The sequence below is a fragment of the Xiphophorus hellerii genome, chromosome 8 (assembly GCF_003331165.1).
Source record: "Xiphophorus hellerii strain 12219 chromosome 8, Xiphophorus_hellerii-4.1, whole genome shotgun sequence".
In the NCBI taxonomy this organism is placed as follows: Eukaryota; Metazoa; Chordata; class Actinopteri; order Cyprinodontiformes; family Poeciliidae; genus Xiphophorus; species Xiphophorus hellerii.
In genome coordinates, this window is record NC_045679.1 from 4383092 (window position 1) to 4402529 (window position 19438).

Sequence of the window (19438 nt, forward strand, 5' to 3'; positions counted from 1 at the left end):
GGGAGTCCCTCCCTCTAAAACCACTCTGTGTGGGGAAGATGAGCCCCAGAGGAAACGTCGGAGGTGAGGTCACCATCTCTAACTGTCCACAGCCCTTTTCACACAGCGTTCACTATATCAGGCCAGAACATACGTGGTGATGAAGCTGCTGCTGCTCCTCTTTGCTGATTAAGTTTTAATCATCATGTTTCTGTCAGGATCCATCAGAGACTCAAACCAGAACCAAAACCAGAACCCAGCTGTGTGTCCTTTAAGAGCGACAGGTCAAAGGATGATATGATTGACTTTAAATCTCCTGGATCTCCACCATCAGAGAGGTGAGCTGTTTCTAACTGCTGTAACTGTTCAGTTTATATCTGTTTATTATGACCATCCAATATTAATTTAACACACAAACACAAAAGTCAGAAGTGAGTTTAATTTCTAGATTGATATTTGGATTGTTCTCTAAATCTAAATTTAATTTATTTTCCAGACAGAGTAATGCTGAAAGAAAAAGGCTTTTATGAATTAATTTTATGATTAAAGTTTCATCTCTGTGGTTCAAACATCATCCAACATAGTGGATTATTAACCATTTCCACAGTTAAGATAAAAAATATCTCATGTGGATATCTTTCAGAACCAGATGATCTCTAACTGACACCATAAATAAGCAACTGGGTCATTCTCTGAATTCGGTGCATTTTGTGTCTCACAGGTTTATCTCAAATATTTTCATATAATTCAACCCACATTTTTAAAGAAAACTCAAGTAATGGAAATATCCATGTGTCTTGGTAATATTACATGCAAATATATTTTAAAAATTATGTTCTGAAAGATTTGATGGGTTGTTGAAGCGTAGAGGTCAGCCAAATGAGCATGTCCCCACTGACTAATGTTAATTTTTCACTGAATATAAAACAAATGAAACTAACCAGTAACTGCAACTTATTTGTACCATTTTAAACATTTAAGGTATATTTTAATCTAAATAAAAGAAATATGAGAAAAATATATGAATAATTTATAAAATATCACTTTTTAATCATGTCCCTCCAGTTTTGTTTAACCCTGTAACAGCAGACCAATCCCTCCTTTTTATAAATAATGGTTCAGTCCAATTTCCTCAGCACCCTGGAAGTGACATCACTTAAGTTTTTTCCCGCTCACACTGTAAAGAGATTTAAGTGTTAATATAGTTTCTTACCGATATTTGATTATTTTTTATCCAAACATCGTCATTGTCAAGCTCAACCTTTCAACACCTTTAGGCATGTAAATGATAATTATTGTTGTTTGGGAAAAAGTAAAGAATGGTCTTTGAAACATATTAATTCTTGTTTTCATCATATCATATGTTGCTCCATAACCCAGCTAATGTGGACTTATGGCAACTTTTAGTAAAAATCTTCAACCCGTTACAGTCTGGTCAACTGTTACAATGGGTTCAACCGTTACTTGATACATTGTTATGACTTTTTTATAACAGCAAATATTAGACTCAGTTTGAACCTGTTACTTTGTCTTTAATACATGAGACTGTAGGTCATCTTAAGGCCTCAGGTACTGCAGCTGACATTTTACCCCCACGACTTTTTAAAGAGGTTCTTCCTGTTTTAGGGATTTCTATTACGGCTATTATAAATAGTAGCCTGATCACTGGTGTGGTTCCAAAACCTTTTAAACAGGCATCAGTTCAACTGCTGATCAAAAAACCTGGCTTAGACCCTTTTCTGTTATCTAATTTTAGGCCTATTTCAAAGCTTCCATTTATGTCTAAAATTTTAGAGAAAGTTGTTTATAATCAATTAAAGGCCTATCTCGATGTAAATAATATTCTTGAGGATTTTCAGTCTGGTTTTAAAACTTTACACAGCACCGAATCTGCATTGTTGAGGGTGTTTAATGATATCCTTTTGGCTACTGATGCTGGAGATCCAGTGATTTTAGTTCTTTTAGATTTGACTGCAGCCTTTGACACGGTGGACCATGATGTTTTACTTTCCCGTTTAGAGCATTATGTAGGTCTCAAAGGCACAGTCTTAGTGTGGCTTAGGTCGTATTTGACGGATAGGTCTTTCTGTGTTGACATAGATGATTTTAGATCATCGTCTGCTCCTTTATTGTGTGGAGTACCGCAGGGCTCGATACTTGGACTTCTTTTGTTTTCTTTATATTTGCTTCCCCTTGGGTCAATATTTAGGAAACATAATATTGCTTTTCATTGCTATGCGGATGATACACAAATTTATGTGCCTCTCAATCGTAAGGGAGTCAATACAGTACCAATTTTAATGGAGTGCCTTGATGACATAAAAACTTGGATGGCTCTGAATTTTTTGAATTTTAATGAAAGAAAGACGGAAATTATTATTTTTGACCCTGGTACTACCTGCAAGTCCACTCCTGTGGATTTGGGTCCGCTATCACATTACGTAAAGCCATTTGTTACAAATTTGGGCTTTGTAATGGACGCAAATTTTAAGTTGGATAAACAAATCAGTGCCGTTGTGAAAACGAGCTTTTTCCATTTGAGGCGGCTTGCTAAGATTAGTAATATTGTACCAGTGGATTATTTTGAAATATTAATCCATGCTTTTATCACAACACGACTGGATTACTGTAACTCCTTATATGTGGGTGTCAGCCAGTCTTCTTTGTCCTGTCTTCAGCTGGTCCAGAATGCGGCTGCTCGGCTCTTAACTGGATCGCGGAAGAGAGAACATGTTACCCCGATTTTATATTCTCTGCACTGGCTGCCGGTACATTTCAGAGTGCATTTTAAGATTCTTTTATTTGTATTTAAATCTTTAAATGGCCTTGCTCCCTCCTATCTCTCGGAGCTGCTACATATACACTGTCCTCCTCGAGCTCTTAGATCAGCGAGCCAAATGAACCTGGAGGTGCCGAGGACTTCCAGGAGGCAGAGAGGAGACAGGGCGTTTGCTGTTGCAGCTCCCAAACTTTGGAATTCTTTACCTATGTTGGTAAAACAGGCCCCCTCTTTAGCAATTTTTAAATCTGCTCTTAAGACTTACCTTTTTCGGTTGGCCTTTGATTCAGTTTGAGATGCTGCTTTTCTGTATTTATCTGGGTATGTTTATGTATTATATAGAGTGTTTTACGTCACTGCATTGTTGGTTTTGATGTGTTTTAATTTTGATTTTTATTTGTTTAATCTTGTGATTGTACAGCACTTTGGTCAGTGGTACTGTTTTAAAGTGCTATATAAATAAACTTGCCTTGCCTTGCCTAATATTTGTTGGACTGTATGCGAAGTTTAAAGAATGATTCAAAAACATAAAAAAGCCTGATTTAATGTTTATTTTAAAGTATATTTTTATGATTTATGAAAAGCACTTTTACATCACGTTGCCATATTCTACTTATCAGTCTAATTATTATGATTCAAAATCAAATAAGATATATACTGCTCAAAAAAATAAAGGGAACACTTTAAGTGTTAAACCCCTGTTTAAGTGTTCCCTTTATTTTTTTGAGCAGTGTACATTAATATCAAGGGACAGGTCATCTAAAAGGAACTGGAAGAATTTGTTTAATTATGTTATAGAGTGTTACATGCAGTGGTGGCTGCATGTAGGATTTTCCCCCCAATTCAGGTTGCTGCTGAGCTCCTGTGGGTTAAGCAGGCCCAGCTGGTTTAACTCTGCCTCTTGATTAGCAGAGTATAAGGCTAGCTGGGAAACTGACTTTCAGGGCCTCTTGGCCAATTGGGCAGCATGTGTGCTGCAGTTTGTGGTGCTGTGATGGAGGATTTGTCTACTAGAAACTTCTGATCCCACTTAAAGAATAAACCCTTTAACTTTACCCTCCTGTTTTTGTCTCTTCATTTTCCCCTGGTTTATCTATTGTTACAGCCCCCCTCCAAAACCCCTAGACTGCCTTGGGGATGTAACATAGAGTTTTACTCATAGAGGAATGAAATTGTCCTGTTATGGGGTTGAATTTAAAGCAACTTAAGTAACAAAGAAATTCTTAATAATGTTTGGGATTTCATGAACAAGGTGGGGAGACATATTTTCCTGGAGGTTTAAAGAGTCCTTCAATAGATGCAATGATCAAAAACACAATTTATTGTGGTATATTTTTAAGTAATCTGAGACGCCAAAATGTACCGAATTCAGAGAATCACCCAATTACTGCTGATGAATAACGGGGACAAAAATGACCCATAATGAACTCACTTTTCAATCAAGACACATAAACTATCATGTTGACATGACCTTTGACCCACAAATATTTAACTGCATTTTCTTCTGTTTGGCATCAACTTAATTTTTCCAAATGAAACAGACTCATTTATTTAATCAAATATTAATATTAACACAGAAACACAAAGGTTTGAAGTTTGAAGTAAATTTCTGATAGGTATTTTCTCGACCTACATAAAAGAGAACCACAAACAACGTTTATTAGTTTTCAACCAAGCTTTTGCAAAAGGGGGAAGACACAGAAAACTGCTTCTTCTAGCCACTCATCGTGCGTTCCCACACTCTGCTGCTGCGCTTATCTTTTTATTAACACAGGGAAGGAGTGAATGGCATGTGGGAGAGTGATCTTAACAGAAAAGGGTTAATCTGATAACAATGATGGAGGAACACAGAAACTACATTCTACACACAGGCAGTTTCACAAGTAAGGAGTATTTCAGTAGAAAGGGAAACAGCTGCAGAAAACAAGTTCAAGGTTGAGGGAAAAAGCAAGTTTTGTCTTTCACACAGTTTAACAAATTCCTCCTCTCTGGGGTGAGAACACTAAACCTTTAAATGAAAAAAACAATTTAGAAAAACTACTAATGTAAGAATGATAACAAAACATAATTGTACCAATTTCATTTCTAGGTTTATATTTGGATTAGTCTCTAAGTCTGATTAAACACAGATTAATGCTGAAAGACAAAGAGGACCCCACATGGACACACACCCACATATCTCAAACCTCCTCCATGTCCACATCACCTCAGATCTAGTCATCAGAACCTGATGGATGTCCCACACTGTCCTGAAGACTTGTGTGGAGAGAGCCTTCACTTCCACTGTCCCCAAGCTCTGGGAAACTGTCTCCACCAGCATCAGATCTAATGACAGTTTGGACTGTTTGAAGTCCAAGTTCAGCATCAACCTTTTAAAATGTCTTCTAGGTGATTTTGGTGTTACTGCTCTTCATCCTTGTAGTTCATCTTCCTCTTTTTAACTTCACTCCATTTTGTTCATATGATGCTCTGTTTTTCTGCTTCAAGTACATTTAATGTGAAAGTCTTGGTGATTTCATTTCTGAATACTGCTGGATGAATATTTCTTGACTTCCTAATTGTTCCTGGTTCCTCCACAGAGTGGACCAGCAGAGCTCAGAGGTTCCCAGTTGTCTGTCTGCCCAGCAGCATCAAACACAGCTGGACTCCATATTTATGGTCTGTATAAGAACAACAACTTTTCCAAGCGTTCTGTTCACAGTTATCTCCATGCTTCACTTTGTAGACCACAGGAGTGTCAGTCTGTCAAACAGCCATCTGGGGTTTGGCTCCATGATTTCAGTCTGATGTTTCCTTCATCTATTATTCTGTTCCAGACGCTGGAGGACAATATTGTCGCTTTTCTGAAGAACGAACTGAAAAAGATCCATAAGATTCTGAGTCCAAATGACTCAGAATGCTCAGAGAGTCAGAGAGATGATGATGATGTGTTGGAAGGTGAGGATGAAGAACAGAGGAAGAGCAGCAGAGAGGCAGTGATGAAGATCACACTGAACTTCCTGAGGAGGATGAAGCAGGAGGAGCTGGCGGACCGTCTGGAGAGCAGTAAGAGGATTTCTGCAAGGTTTAACCTGATGGATAAATCGCACATTTACTGAAATTTGAAGAGATGGAATCACATTTATGAAAAACATCTTCAGAAGATGATTTTATTTAGTTCTTAATTTTACTTTTTGTCTTATTTTAGAACGTCTTGCTGCAGTTTGTCAACATCAACTTAAATCTGGTCTGAAGAAGAAGTTCCAGTCTGTGTTTGAGGGGATTGCTAAAGCAGGAAGTCCAACCCTTCTGAACCAGATCTACACAGAGCTCTACATCACAGAAGGAGGGACTGGAGAGGTCAATGATGAACATGAGGTCACACACATTGAAATAGCATCCAGGAAAACACACAGACCAGAAACAACAATCAGACAAGAAGACATCTTTAAAGTCCCACCTGGAACAGATCATCCAATCAGAACATTGATGACAAAGGGAGTGGCTGGCATTGGGAAAACAGTCCTAACACAGAAGTTCACTCTGGACTGGGCTGAAGACAAAGCCCACCAGAACATCCAGTTCATATTTCCATTCACCTTCAGAGAGCTGAATGTGCTGAAGGAGAAAAAGTTCAGCTTGGTGAAACTTGTTCATCATTTCTTTACTGAAACCAAAGAAATCTGCAGCTTTGAACATTTCCAGGTTCTGTTCATCTTTGATGGTCTGGATGAGAGTCGACTTCCTCTGGACTTCCACAACAAGGAGATCCTGACTGATGCTACAGAGTCCACCTCAGTGGACGTTCTGCTGACAAACCTCATCAGGGGGAAACTGCTTCCCTCTGCTCTCCTCTGGATAACCACACGACCTGCAGCAGCCAATCAGATCCCTCCTCAGTGTGTTGACATGGTAACAGAGGTCAGGGGGTTCAATGACCCAGAGAAGGAGGAGTACTTCAGGAAGAGATTCAGAGATAAGGAGCAGGCCTGCAGGATCATCTCCCACATGAAGACATCACGAAGCCTCCACATCATGTGCCACATCCCAGTCTTCTGCTGGATCACTGCTACAGTTCTGGAGGATGTGTTGGAGACCAGAGAGGGAGGAGAGCTGCCCAGAACCCTGACGGAGATGTACATCCACTTCCTGGTGGTTCAGACCAAAGTGAAGAAGGTCAAGTATGATGGAGGAGCTGAAACAGATCCACACTGGAGTCCAGAGAGCAGGAAGATGATCAAGTCTCTGGGAAAACTGGCTTTTGATCAGCTGCAGAAAGGAAACCTGATCTTCTATGAATCAGACCTGACAGAGTGTGGCATCGATATCAGAGCAGCCTCAGTGTACTCAGGAGTGTTCACACAGATCTTTAAAGAGGAGAGAGGGCTGTACCAGGACAAGGTGTTCTGCTTCATCCATCTGAGTGTTCAGGAGTTTCTGGCTGCTCTTCATGCTCATCGGACCTTCATCAACTCTGGTGTCAACCTGATGGAAGAAAGATCTCAGAAGTCTTCATTACTTAATAAATCTGACCTAAATAATCTCCATCAGAGAGCTGTTGACCAGGCCTTACAGAGTCCAAATGGACACCTGGACTTGTTCCTTCGCTTCCTCCTGGGACTTTCACTGCAGACCAATCAGAGACTCCTACAAGGTCTGCTGACAGAGACAGGAAGTAGCTCACAGACCAATCAGAAAACAGTTCAGTACATCAAGGAGAAGATCAGTAAAAATGTGTCTGCAGAGAAAAGCATCAATCTGTTCCACTGTCTGAATGAACTGAATGATCGTTCTCTAGTGGAGGAGATCCAACATTCTCTGAGTTCAGGAAGTCTCTCCACAGATAAACTGTCTCCTGCTCAGTGGTCAGCTCTGATCTTCATCTTAGTGTCATCAGGAAAAGATCTGGATGTTGTCAAGAAAATCCGAGCTCATCCCACTTCCCCATGCTGGAGATTTTAGTTTAACAGTAATAAAAAATAAAGTTATCTTTAAAATGGATCACTCAAGTGACATCTAGGCCCAACAGTAGACTTAGGTGTCAATAAAATAAATCTGGTTGTGTGTGTTGTTTTTGTCTCCAGCAAACTTTGCTTTAATTCTACTTTTTTCTATCTAATCATAAGAAATCATAGTCAGTCAGAGAGTCATGAAACAGGAAAAGCAGGTTTCCTGGAAAAAGAGGAAGTAAGTTTCCAGCCTGCAGATTTATAAAAATAGCTGAGACTATTTCTTATTTTAAAGCATGAAAGTTAAAGAAGAAAATCTAAACATTTTTGAGTAATTTGATAAGATTCAAAGTAAAATACTTATATTAATACAGGTTTACTTGTAATAATACTTACAGTTACATTTGTGAGAACACTTACAAGAAAAACAAGTAACTGTAACTTTGGTATCAAATAATTAGAATCATGGATTATTCTTGGTTTCTTTTCAGAAAAACATCTGTAATAACTCACATTAAGATTATAATAAGTATAATTAATAAGTTATGGTTATAAAATCATAAATGAATGCTAAATCAGAGAAGCTAAAGAAAATAAATGTGATATAAATGTGATTTTGACATTGAACTTGAAATGGTGTAAAATGGTGTAACTGCAATTAAACATCACTGATATGTTGGAGGTAGATGGTAGGTGAAAGGTGAACGGTTAAGGAAAAAAAGGGAACTAACAGGAGAACAGAGATGATCAACGCTTTATTTAGAAACAGATTGAACAACGTAAACGTTTCAGAGAAAATGTTGTGCAGGCAACAGGCACAGGAGGTTGAGCAACCCTGAGACATTAGCACAGACATCAGGAAATGTCTGTAAGACAGTGATGGATATGAGATCATCTGTCTAAGCAGACAGCCAATGAAACCCTATAAAAGGTGGGTGCAAAAGTGGAACCTTTCGTTGGATCCTCCGGGCAGCTTCGAGCCAAGATTGAGATGGACAAAGAACTCTGCAGCTGAAGAAGAGCCGGGGCCACAGAGCCGAAGACTGTCCTGCTCATGGGGACCAACCCGTCAGCCCCGCAACATGTGGCTTCGAATCGCACTTTTCTCATCGGCTGGGTTCAGACCCCAAAGACAAAGATGAAGACAAAGACAAAGGCAAAGACAAAGAAGAAGAACTGGTGCCTTTTTTCCTGCCAGCACCAAGTCCTGTGTGACCTCACCATCCATGCGGAGAAGAAGCTCATCAGACCTACAGAGATCCCTGCCTTCGCCGATCAACATCTTCCTCCTGCTGCAACACCTTCTTCATCATCAGGCCAGGTCTGGGGTTCGAAACGTCAAACTCCGTCCGTCTCTCTCAAAGGTTCCCTTTTTTAGTTCTCAGTGTCAGCAGTAGGGAAAGATAGACTAGATGATTGATTTTACTTATTTGATTATTTCTGCTACTGAATTAAGCTGTACTGACCCTTGCAAAAATGCTTTACTAATAAAATATTTAGCATAAAGAAAATCTAAAAGATGTTGTGGACATTCAGTTAATGAGTCACCTTAAAATTCTTTGATGGTTGTAAAATAGCTGTGATGTTTGATTCTGGAGAGGAAAAAGTTTAAAATGTTTTTAGGTTGCTGGTAGCCCAAATGTAAAACATCATCCTTGGGACTCGCCCGAGTCACTAAAACCTACCTGGTTCAATAACAAATGCAAGTTGTAAAATAGAGAACGAGCGACCGTTAACAGGTGAGCTCTGTGAAACTAGTTGGCTGTAGGCTGCTCAGTCTAGCTAATTCACAGGGGGAAGAAGGGTGGGACACCTGGATGTAGGCCGTCAAAAATCAGGTGAATCGTTTCTCGAAACCAGCTTAAACAGAGTTTACTTCAGTTCTGGACAGGGTAAATCCCAGCAGATTTAGAAAACTCAATTAACCCGTTAGAAGGAGAGCTGGTAGCACATCTCCCCTCTCAGAAGAGGAAGTAGAGAGTGAGAGAGTAGAGACAGAAGGGGGGGGGGGGGTGTTGCGCAACAACAATGTGTTTGACCTGAAGAAATACTCTGCTTCAGAGAAGGCTCTTCTAAGGCTGCTGTCGGTGGTTAAAGCCTCCAACAAAGCTCTGTAAGGACACAGATTGTTACTGTATTTATTGCTGAACAAGTGAAAACTTTTAATGATGTGCTAAATATTGTTTCATGTTGTTTTAGTTTATTTATTGATGCATTGTCTCCCAGATGTCGCCCACAGGGATACATCGGGGAGAATGTCTATTAATATGTAACATCATCACCATAACAACACCATCATCATTATGAATTATTAAAGAAGCAAAACTCTTTCTGCTAAAACTGATACTGGATGAATTTAGTTTTAATGTGGAATTCAAAAGTTTTGCTGCCAGCCTCCTTGTTCTTTTTAGATCAGTCCTATAAAGATGGCGACCCAACTATTGACCAAACCAATTCACAACAAAAGGCAACATAAATATGTGCAAAATAAGATAGTTCCTTCAATCTTTCAAAAAAGAACATAAATGACTGGAAAGTAATTTTTTTTTTTATGAATTGTTTAATAACAGATTTTTCTCTCTGTCTCCTCAGACTGAGTGGCTGTAACCTCTCAGAGAGAAGCTGTGAAGCTCTGTCCTCAGTTCTCAGCTCCCAGTCCTCCAGTCTCAGAGAACTGGACCTGAGTAACAACAACCTGCAGGATTCAGGAGTGAAGCTTCTCTCTGCTGGACTGAAGAGTCCAAACTGCAACCTGGAAACTCTCAGGTAAAATTTTCTCAATCTAAGTGATACCAAATTTCTGTCCATTTGCTGCTCTCAGATATGATGTAAATGTTATTTCAATAATCCATAATAATAATAATATCAATCGATGTCTGACTGAGACGTGGCTCACCATGCTACGTCACAACATATAAATGTTGTTGGTTTTCATTAATTCCAGGCGTAAACAACCAAGATGAGAGGTATTTAGAATGATGGGCGTCAGGTTTCGACTGATAGAGTAACTGTGGAAACATGAAACTGATGCACACATGATGCACGTTGGAGAGGTGGTTGTGCTCTATCAGGTGCAGTGATAGTTTTGTACCTTCCGATCTGTCGGATATTTTTTTCGACATCTGCTGGTGTCAGCCAGTGGGTGACCCATCAGCTTTTAAGTTTGCAAAACCACAAAAAAAACTAATAAATCGGCAACCAGCCAGAACTGCGCACTGTAAAAAGCTCAGGATCTTAGAACTATGAGAGGTTCAAACTCCACTCATCTTTTTTAGCTCACAGAAAAAGTAAACTGTGATGTGTGTAAGATTTAGGCTTTGGCGTGCCCTTTGACCCCCACAGACTCACACTGATGTGCGCTACGTACAAGATGTTTTGGCACAAAAGATCTTTTTTCTTCTCTCCACAATTTTGTTAGTAGTGAAGAGGGTTGGATAATAAAAAATATACAATAACTTTTCTTTTTTTTAATTTAAAGGAAAATCTTACAGCTGCAACAAACCAGACTCTCAGTCACTTGTGGGTAATTTAGAGTCACACAGAAAAACTCCAAACAGGAATCAAATTTAAAACTCTGAACTAAGAATTTCTGATCGCATAATAGCAATTAACCAAAGCTGCCCTGGTAAATTATTACTGATAACTATTGTCATTAGTCCCTAACATTAACATGGTCTGGCAGCATGTAATCATATATATATATATATATATATATATATATATATACACGTGTATAAATACTATTGTTATAAAGGCTGAGCCAAGAAAATTTATGTCTGTATCCTTCATGTTACTCTGTACCCGTGAAGTAGCTCCTAGTCTCAAAAAGGTTGGTGACCCCTGTACTATACAGTTAGAAGGTTTGAGAAATTCATTGTTATACAGACCACAGGAGATCTTTTAAACTAACAGCCATCACAATCTAAAATAGCACTTTGAATAATTTGAATTGATATGAGATGTATCAGGGAGTGCGGTGTGAGGTGGTGAGGCAGGACGCTGTAGACCCAGGTTGAGATGAAATTATGATTTTAAGGAATAATCCAGAAACACAAAAGTCTGATAATACAGGCAGCACTGCTTGAGAGTGGAAGGCTAAGGATCTTTACTGGTAGCAACTGGTCAGAAAACACAGCTTGACTAGACAGAATCGACAAGGGTCCGACAGACACAAAGACACAGGTGACCTTAAATACACAGAGGGTAATCAGGGAACGAGACACACCTGGGAACAATCAAGGGGAGGACAGGACAGGATGGAGACTCAAAGGTCACAGAAACTCAAAATAAACACAGAAAAACTCAAATCATAACAAGTTGAAAGATGTAATTTTGCGCTGGGCTCAATAAGCTGTTTTTTTAATTTTAATTTAAGTATATCAGTAGAAATAATAATAAAAAATTAGAAATGGGGCGTGCCGTGGTGGCGTAGGGGTTAGCGCGACCCACATTTGGAGGCCTCAAGTCCTCGACGCGGCTGTCGCGGGTTCGACTCCCGGACCCGGTGACATTTACCGCATGTCTTCCCCCCTCTCCCTCCCCCTTTCCTGTCAGCCTACTTCATGAAAAGGGACACTAGAGCCCACAAAAAGACCCCCTGGAGGGGTTACAAAAAAAAAAAAAAAAAAAAAAAAAAAAATTAGAAATGAAAGAAGAGATAACTATTATGAACGTTAGATTAGAATCAGTATGAGCCCCACAGCGGCCTGAATCCGACGGCCAACTGCTGCCTTATTTGTTTGTTCTCTCACTCTTTTATTTTACCAAGACTGCCAGAACCACTTTGTGTCCAGACTTGGGTTTAATAAAACCTCTTTGTTAAAAACATCATCTGGTCTGGACTTTGTATTTTGTGAGTTCTGTGTGATGACATGAGGATTGTAACATATTGGTGGCCCATCCTATTCCAACAAAATGTTTAAAACATATTTGGAGGGCCGTTCAATGTTGTGATATTTATGAATGCAGTTTTAATTGTGGTGATTTCTGAAAGTGTGTTTTCCATGTGTTTAGTAACCTTGAGTGTCAGGTTGGTGGGGTGTTTTCAGAACTCTTTCATTTAAATACTGGGTTAAATTTCCCTGTATTTAATGTTTGGCTAGTGCTTGTGTTTGGATTGTTTTAGGAGCAAATTTGTTTCTATTTGTATCTGTTTTTTCCCACATTAGTTTTGTAATTGTTCAAAATGTTTTTGTGAGTTGCTGCTCAGTTTTCCATCTCTGTATCCAACAGTTAAAAAATGGAAAGATGAAATTCCAGATTTGCTCTGCTTTGATTCAAGCTGCTGTTTTCCCTCAAACCAGCTCTGATGCTGATCCTCAAACTAAGCCTGATGCTGTTCTTCAGCCCAGCCTTGATTCTCAGGCTTCATTGGACTCTTTCTGTTAAAACTGACATGGGATTAATTTAGTTCATAGAGGAATTTAATATTTCTCTTGCCAGCCTCCTTGTTGCCTTTAGTTCAGTCCTTCATGGCTGGAGGCCCATCTATAGACTGAACCAGTTCACAACAAAAAGCAACATAATTATATATAAAACAGTCCCTTAAATCAGTAAAGAGGAACATTGTTGACTGGAAAAAAAGACACATTTTGAAGAATTGTTTAATAACAGATTTTTCTCCCTGTCTCCTCAGACTGAGTGACTGTAACCTCTCAGAGAGAAGCTGTGAAGCTCTGTCCTCAGTTCTCAGCTCCCAGTCCTCCAGTCTCAGAGAACTGGACCTGAGTAACAACAACCTGCAGGATTCAGGAGTGAAGCTTCTCTCTGCTGGACTGAAGAGTCCAAACTGCAACCTGGAAACTCTCAGGTAACTCTGGGCACTTGACAAATTGCTGCATCTTAGGAGCAAAAAGAAACATTATTACAGATCCCAGCAGTTGCTTGGCTTTCTTATTTATTCCACATGTTACAAATCCATCCATCCATCCATCCATCCATCCATCCATCCATCAGTTCAGACCTTGGGTTCTACCTCAATGTTCTCATGTTCTCATCATGTGATGAATTGTGTGTCTGCAGATTATCAGGCTGTTCGGTCTCAGAGGAAGGCTGTGCTTCTCTGGCCTCAGCTCTGACCTCCAACCCCTCCCATCTGAAAGAGTTGGACCTGAGCTACAATCATCCAGGAGACTCAGGAGTGAAGCTGCTGTCGGCTGGACTGAAGGATCCACACTGGAGACTGGAAGCTCTCAGGTATGGAGGAACCTGCTGCAGGAGCAGAGAAGGTCTGATAGAGGAGGAAGAGGGAGAAATGTCTTTAGTCAGTCTGCTGGGAAACATTTAGTTTAAAGCTGAATGTTTAATTTGATAATAAAATATTTAGACGCCTCATCTGGAGGCAGAGATCATTACCCAGGTTTCTGGAATATTCTCCAGACTAAGAACGGCTCACAAGGAAAATTAAAGAGTGGGATGGGTTTAATAGTTTAATAGGGACTCTGACTAAATTAATAAAAGAAGTTCAGTTAGATTTCCATGATGATCTACTGATGGCAGAAAGGACTTTAAAACAATATTTGATGGAGCTCCAGACCAATCAGCCCCAAGAAGCAAAGATGAGAAGAAAAGTAACTCCATGTTGGTCAGATGGATGTTTAAAAGTTATGGGAGGGAAAAATAAAGAACTTAAGATTTTAAACAAAACTCACAACTTTCAGGATTTAATAAAATATAAATTACATAAAAAGTGAAGAAAACTATTCATGAGGCAAAGAAAGAAAGTGAGAATTTTAACAGTTTCATCCATTTAGTAGTTTGATCTCCACCAGGGGGCGACATCTGGAAAATGAACCAAAGAATGAAAGGAATCAGGAGAGAATGGAAATCCCTTGTTTTCCAGAGGAAATGAAGAATTGCAGTGAATGTTGGTGAAAAAGTAGAATTGTGCTCTGTTGACTGTGGTAGAAATGAAAAAACAATAATAAGACCTTTTAGACAGATCCAAGAAAAGACTAATGTGTTTAGGTTTTCAGTAGTTGGGAAAGCTTTTGGGATTGTTCAATAAAGTTTGGGAAAAATTCCCAATGTCTTGGAAAAAGGCAGAGACCCTTCATGTTGGAAAACCAGGGAAATATCCATCCGACCAATCAGATTCCAGATCCACAGCTCTGACGTCACATTTAGGATAAATAATGGAATCGTAATAAGAGAAAGAAAAACATTTTATTGATAAAGTAGAGGGATGATATCAGCCCATCAGATGGTTTAGAAGAGGGAGAGGAAGCATCATGGGACTGCAGAGGTCCTTCACCTGATCCTGGTTGTTGGGACAAGAACTTTGTTACTGAACTTAAGGACATTTTTCATGTTTCTGTACGTAAGTAGATTTAATGGTGGGAACTTTTACTCCTCTACATTTTACAGTATCTGTACTTTCTACTTCTCTACATTTCTATAAGCCTGGAACTTCACCTGTCAGGTGCGTCTCGCTGGTTGGCACCTCCAAGCCGTTCCAATCCGCTGCAGCCCGGGACTCCCGAACCTACCTGGACTCCCTTTTCCTCCTGACGTCCTCCAGTCTCAATTCTCGAACAATCGTTTGACCTCATTAAAACAAACCCTCTTAAACGTAAAGTCTGTTCTTTGGTGCGCACCTGCATGTGGGCAAGGAAATTAAAATCCAACATGACAGAACCATCGAGCCATGTTGACCCAGCAGGTCCTCACACAAGACCCGGACCAACCCCTGCCGACCACCTAGCGCGTCATGATGCCATGCTTCACGCCCTATTGGATCAGCAGACTTTCCAGGGACAGGTGATTGTTGCACACTTAATAATAAATCAGTGTGGTGTTGCGCAGGTTCTTTTATTTTGACAATTGCTGTGGAAACATGAGAGCGACAGTGAGCGCCTTCACTGACCAGCCGTTGCTACGCTTAATTGCCGTTGGCTCGCTCACAAATAAATATTTACGACATGAGTCAAATAATAAATATTTACAATACAAGTCAAATAATTAACTAAACACTTCCACATATATACCTCGCTACTCCGCCCTAGCCCACCTTCTCCACAAGAGACATAAACAGCAGCGCTAATTGACATTTACCTGTGGAAACATGAGAGCGACAGTGAGCGCCTTCACTGACCAGCCGTTGCTACGCTTAATTGCCGTTGGCTCCCTGAGTCAGGAGTGCTGCTCACCGTGCTCTATGTGCCCACTGGTGGCGAAGCGTTGTCACTGCAGTCCAGTGCATCTCAGTAAGATAAGTGGAGCTTAACAGCACAGCCAGGATAAGAAAAATGGAAGCAAATAAACAAACAGAAAAGGGAGGGGGTGTAATTACATCTGATGCCCATTCTCTCACATGATGGATCAACTAAAAACCACGGTCTCGGAATTAGCTTCATAACTGGCTTCCGGCATGCATCCTCTGAACTTAGCCGGAGCAGCGAACCCCGCTCCACCACTGCAGGCGGAGCCCCCTGCACCACCGGAACTGGCGGGGTTGCCCCGGGGCTGGGAAATTTCACCCCCGACTCCCGAACATTATTCAGGTGAAATCGGGAAGTGCGGTGGATTCCTCCTGCAATGTTCTATTGTTTTTGCCCGAGCTCCAGGCTCGTTCCCTGATGACTCCGCCAAAATAGCGTATATGGTTGGACTATTGAAGGGAAAAGCCCTCAAATGGGCAGAAGCGAAATTTAGTCTCACAGCTCTCACTCAAACGGCTCTTGACACCTTCATCGACGAGTTTAAGCAAACCTTTGGTCACGCCGAATCCAGCGCTGAGATTTCCTACCGGCTTTGGAACCTGAAGCAGGCTTCCCGTTCAGTAGCTGAATTCGCCATAGACTTTCGTACTTTAGCCGCCATGTCTGGGTGGAATGACGAAGCTCTTAAAGGAGCTTTTATCCAGGCTCTCGATGACACCCTTAAAGATGAGCTGGTTTGCAGGGACGAACCCGCCAACTTGGAGGGTTTGATCTCCCTGGCCATCAGGATCGACAACCGGCTTCGGGGAAGGGCTCGGGGAAGGAAGGAAATTAAACCTGTTTCTTTCAAACAACCCTGTACAGGACACCTCCGATGACGCCCCCCCGAACGTGCTCTCACCTGATGAACCCATGCAGGTTGGTCGAGCACGGATCTCCCCCACTGAGAGGCAGCGGCGGTTGGAAGCCCGGGCATGCTTCTATTGCGGCCTCACAGGCCACTTCGTCACCGCCTGCCCCGCTCGGCTAAAAGGGAGAGCCCACCAGTGATCACGGGAGTCCTGGTGGGTGGTTGCTCCGGTTTGAAATCCCAACTTTCTCTTCCCGTCTCCCTCTCCATCAACCAAAGGTCAGTAAACATCACAACTTTGATTGATTCAGGGTGCGAGCAAAACCTGATTGATGCGGATGTAGTAACGCAACTGAATATTCCCATGATCCCGCTTCAGGCGCCTATCCTGGTTAAGGCTCTGGATGGTGGCACTCTGCCGACCATTCATCGACAGACCGAACCTGTGGAACTCATAGTCTCAGGCAATCACCGCGAGGTGTTGACTTTTTTTGTGTTTCCCTCCCCACAGTCTCCTCTGGTTCTGGGATTCCCCTGGCTGAGAGGGCATAATCCCCACCTTAATTGGGTTGAGGAGAGGGTGGACGCGTGGAGTAGGTCCTGCCACACAACCTGCCTACAGTCGGCCCGGCCGAATTCTCGGTGTGACGTCACCCGGGAGGACCAAGAGGACCGGCAGGATTTGTCTCGAATTCCTCCGGAATACCATGATCTGCACTCGGTGTTTAAGAAAAATAAAGCACTTTCGCTTCCGCCCCACCGCCCCTACGACTGTGTTATTGATCTCCTTCCCGGCGCGCCGCTGCCCTCCAGTCAACTGCATAATATATCGAGGCCAGAGAGAGAGAGTATGCTAACGTATATTAACGAGTCACTGGCGGCTGGCATTATTCGTCCGTCCACGTCCCTGTTAGGGGCCGGGTTTTTCTTTGTTTCGAAGAAAGACGGCTCACTCACACCTTGTATTGATTTTAAGTGTTTGAACCAGATCACGATCAAGAATAAGCATCCCCTCCCCCTCCTTTCGTCGGCTTTCGAACCCGTACAAGGCGCCACTGTCTTCACTAAGTTGGACCTACGGAACGCTTACCATCTGGTGCGTATATGGGAGGGCGATGAGTGGAAAACCGCCTTTAAGACCCCGGTGGGCCACTTCGAGTACCTGGTCATGCCCTTCGGGTTGACGAACGCCCCGGCCGTTTTCCAATCCCTGATTAATGACGTGCTGCGGGATTATTTGGATGAGTTTGTGTTCGTTTACTTGGATGACATTCTGATTTTCTCTAAGAACATGACAGAGCACAAACGACACGTCAGGTTGGTCCTCCAGCGCCTGCTGGAGAACAGTTTGTTTGTCAAGGCAGAGAAGTGCGAGTTTCACGTGCCATCCATCTCGTTCCTGGGGTTCATTTTAGAGAGTGGGCGGGTGAAGCCGGATCCGGGACGGATTCGTGCGGTGCTGGAATGGCCGACTCCTGCCTCTCGTAAGCAGTTACAGAGGTTTTTGGGATTCGCCAACTTTTACCGGAGGTTTATCCGCAACTTTAGTCAGACCGCGGGACCCATGACCTGCCTTACCTCCACCAAGTCCCAGTTTTCCTGGATCCCGGAAGCGGATGCAGCCTTCTCGGTCTTGAAGCCAAAGTTCGCGGATGCCCCGGTGCTGATTCAACCGGACCCCACTCAGCAGTTCATGGTGGAGGTGGATGCCTCCGATTCTGGGGTGGGAGCGGTTTTGTCCCAAGTTTCGCCCTCCGATCACAAGCTGCACCCTTGTGCCTTTTTCTCTCGCCGCCTGTCGCCCGCGGAGAGGAATTATGAAGTGGGTGACCGCGAGCTGCTGGCGGTGAAGCTTGCCTTTGCGGAGTGGCGCCACTGGCTGGAGGGAGCCGCACTTCCAGTCGTAGTTTGGACAGACCACAAGAACCTCTCCTACCTGCAGGCAGCCAAGCGGTTGAACCCACGGCAATCCAGGTGGCCCCTTTTCTTCTTCCTGTTTAACTTCCTCATCTCTTACAGACCTGGATCGAAGAACGTGAAACCGGACGCCCTCTCCCGACAGTTCTCCTCGGACGACGAAGCTCCTGTCGTGGACACCATAATCCCAAGTTCCTGCGTCCTGGGGGCGGTGTCCTGGGACATCTCTGATCAGGTAATCGCAGCTCAACGGTCTGATCCTGATCCGGGCACCGGCCCTCCGGACCGTATCTATGTTCCCCTCTCCGTCGTCCCCGTTTAATCCATTGGGCCCACGCCTCTCCTTTTTCTGGTCACCCTGGCACCAGTCGGACCGTGGCTCTTATCCGACGCTCCTTCTGGTGGCCGTCCCTTCACAGGGATGTGAAGGAGTATGTTTCAGCCTGCCCCACCTGTGCCAGAAACAAGTCCCTACACCAGCCGCCCTGTGGTCTCCTGCAACCCTTACCCGTCCCGGCACGTCCCTGGTCCCATGTTGCACTCGATTTTGTCACTGGCCTCCCGTCCTCAAAGGGTTTTACGGTCATTCTCACCATTGTCGATCGGTTCTCCAAGGCCTGTCACCTGGTTCCCCTTAAGAAACTGCCGTCGGCCTTGGAGACCGCCATGTTGCTCATTAAACATGTTTTCAGGCTTCATGGAATCCCCACAGAGATCCTGTCCGACAGGGGGCCCCAGTTCGTATCCAGAGTGTGGAAGGAGTTTTGTGGCGCGCTGGGGGCCAAAGTATCGATGTCCTCAGGGTATCATCTTCAAACCAACGGGC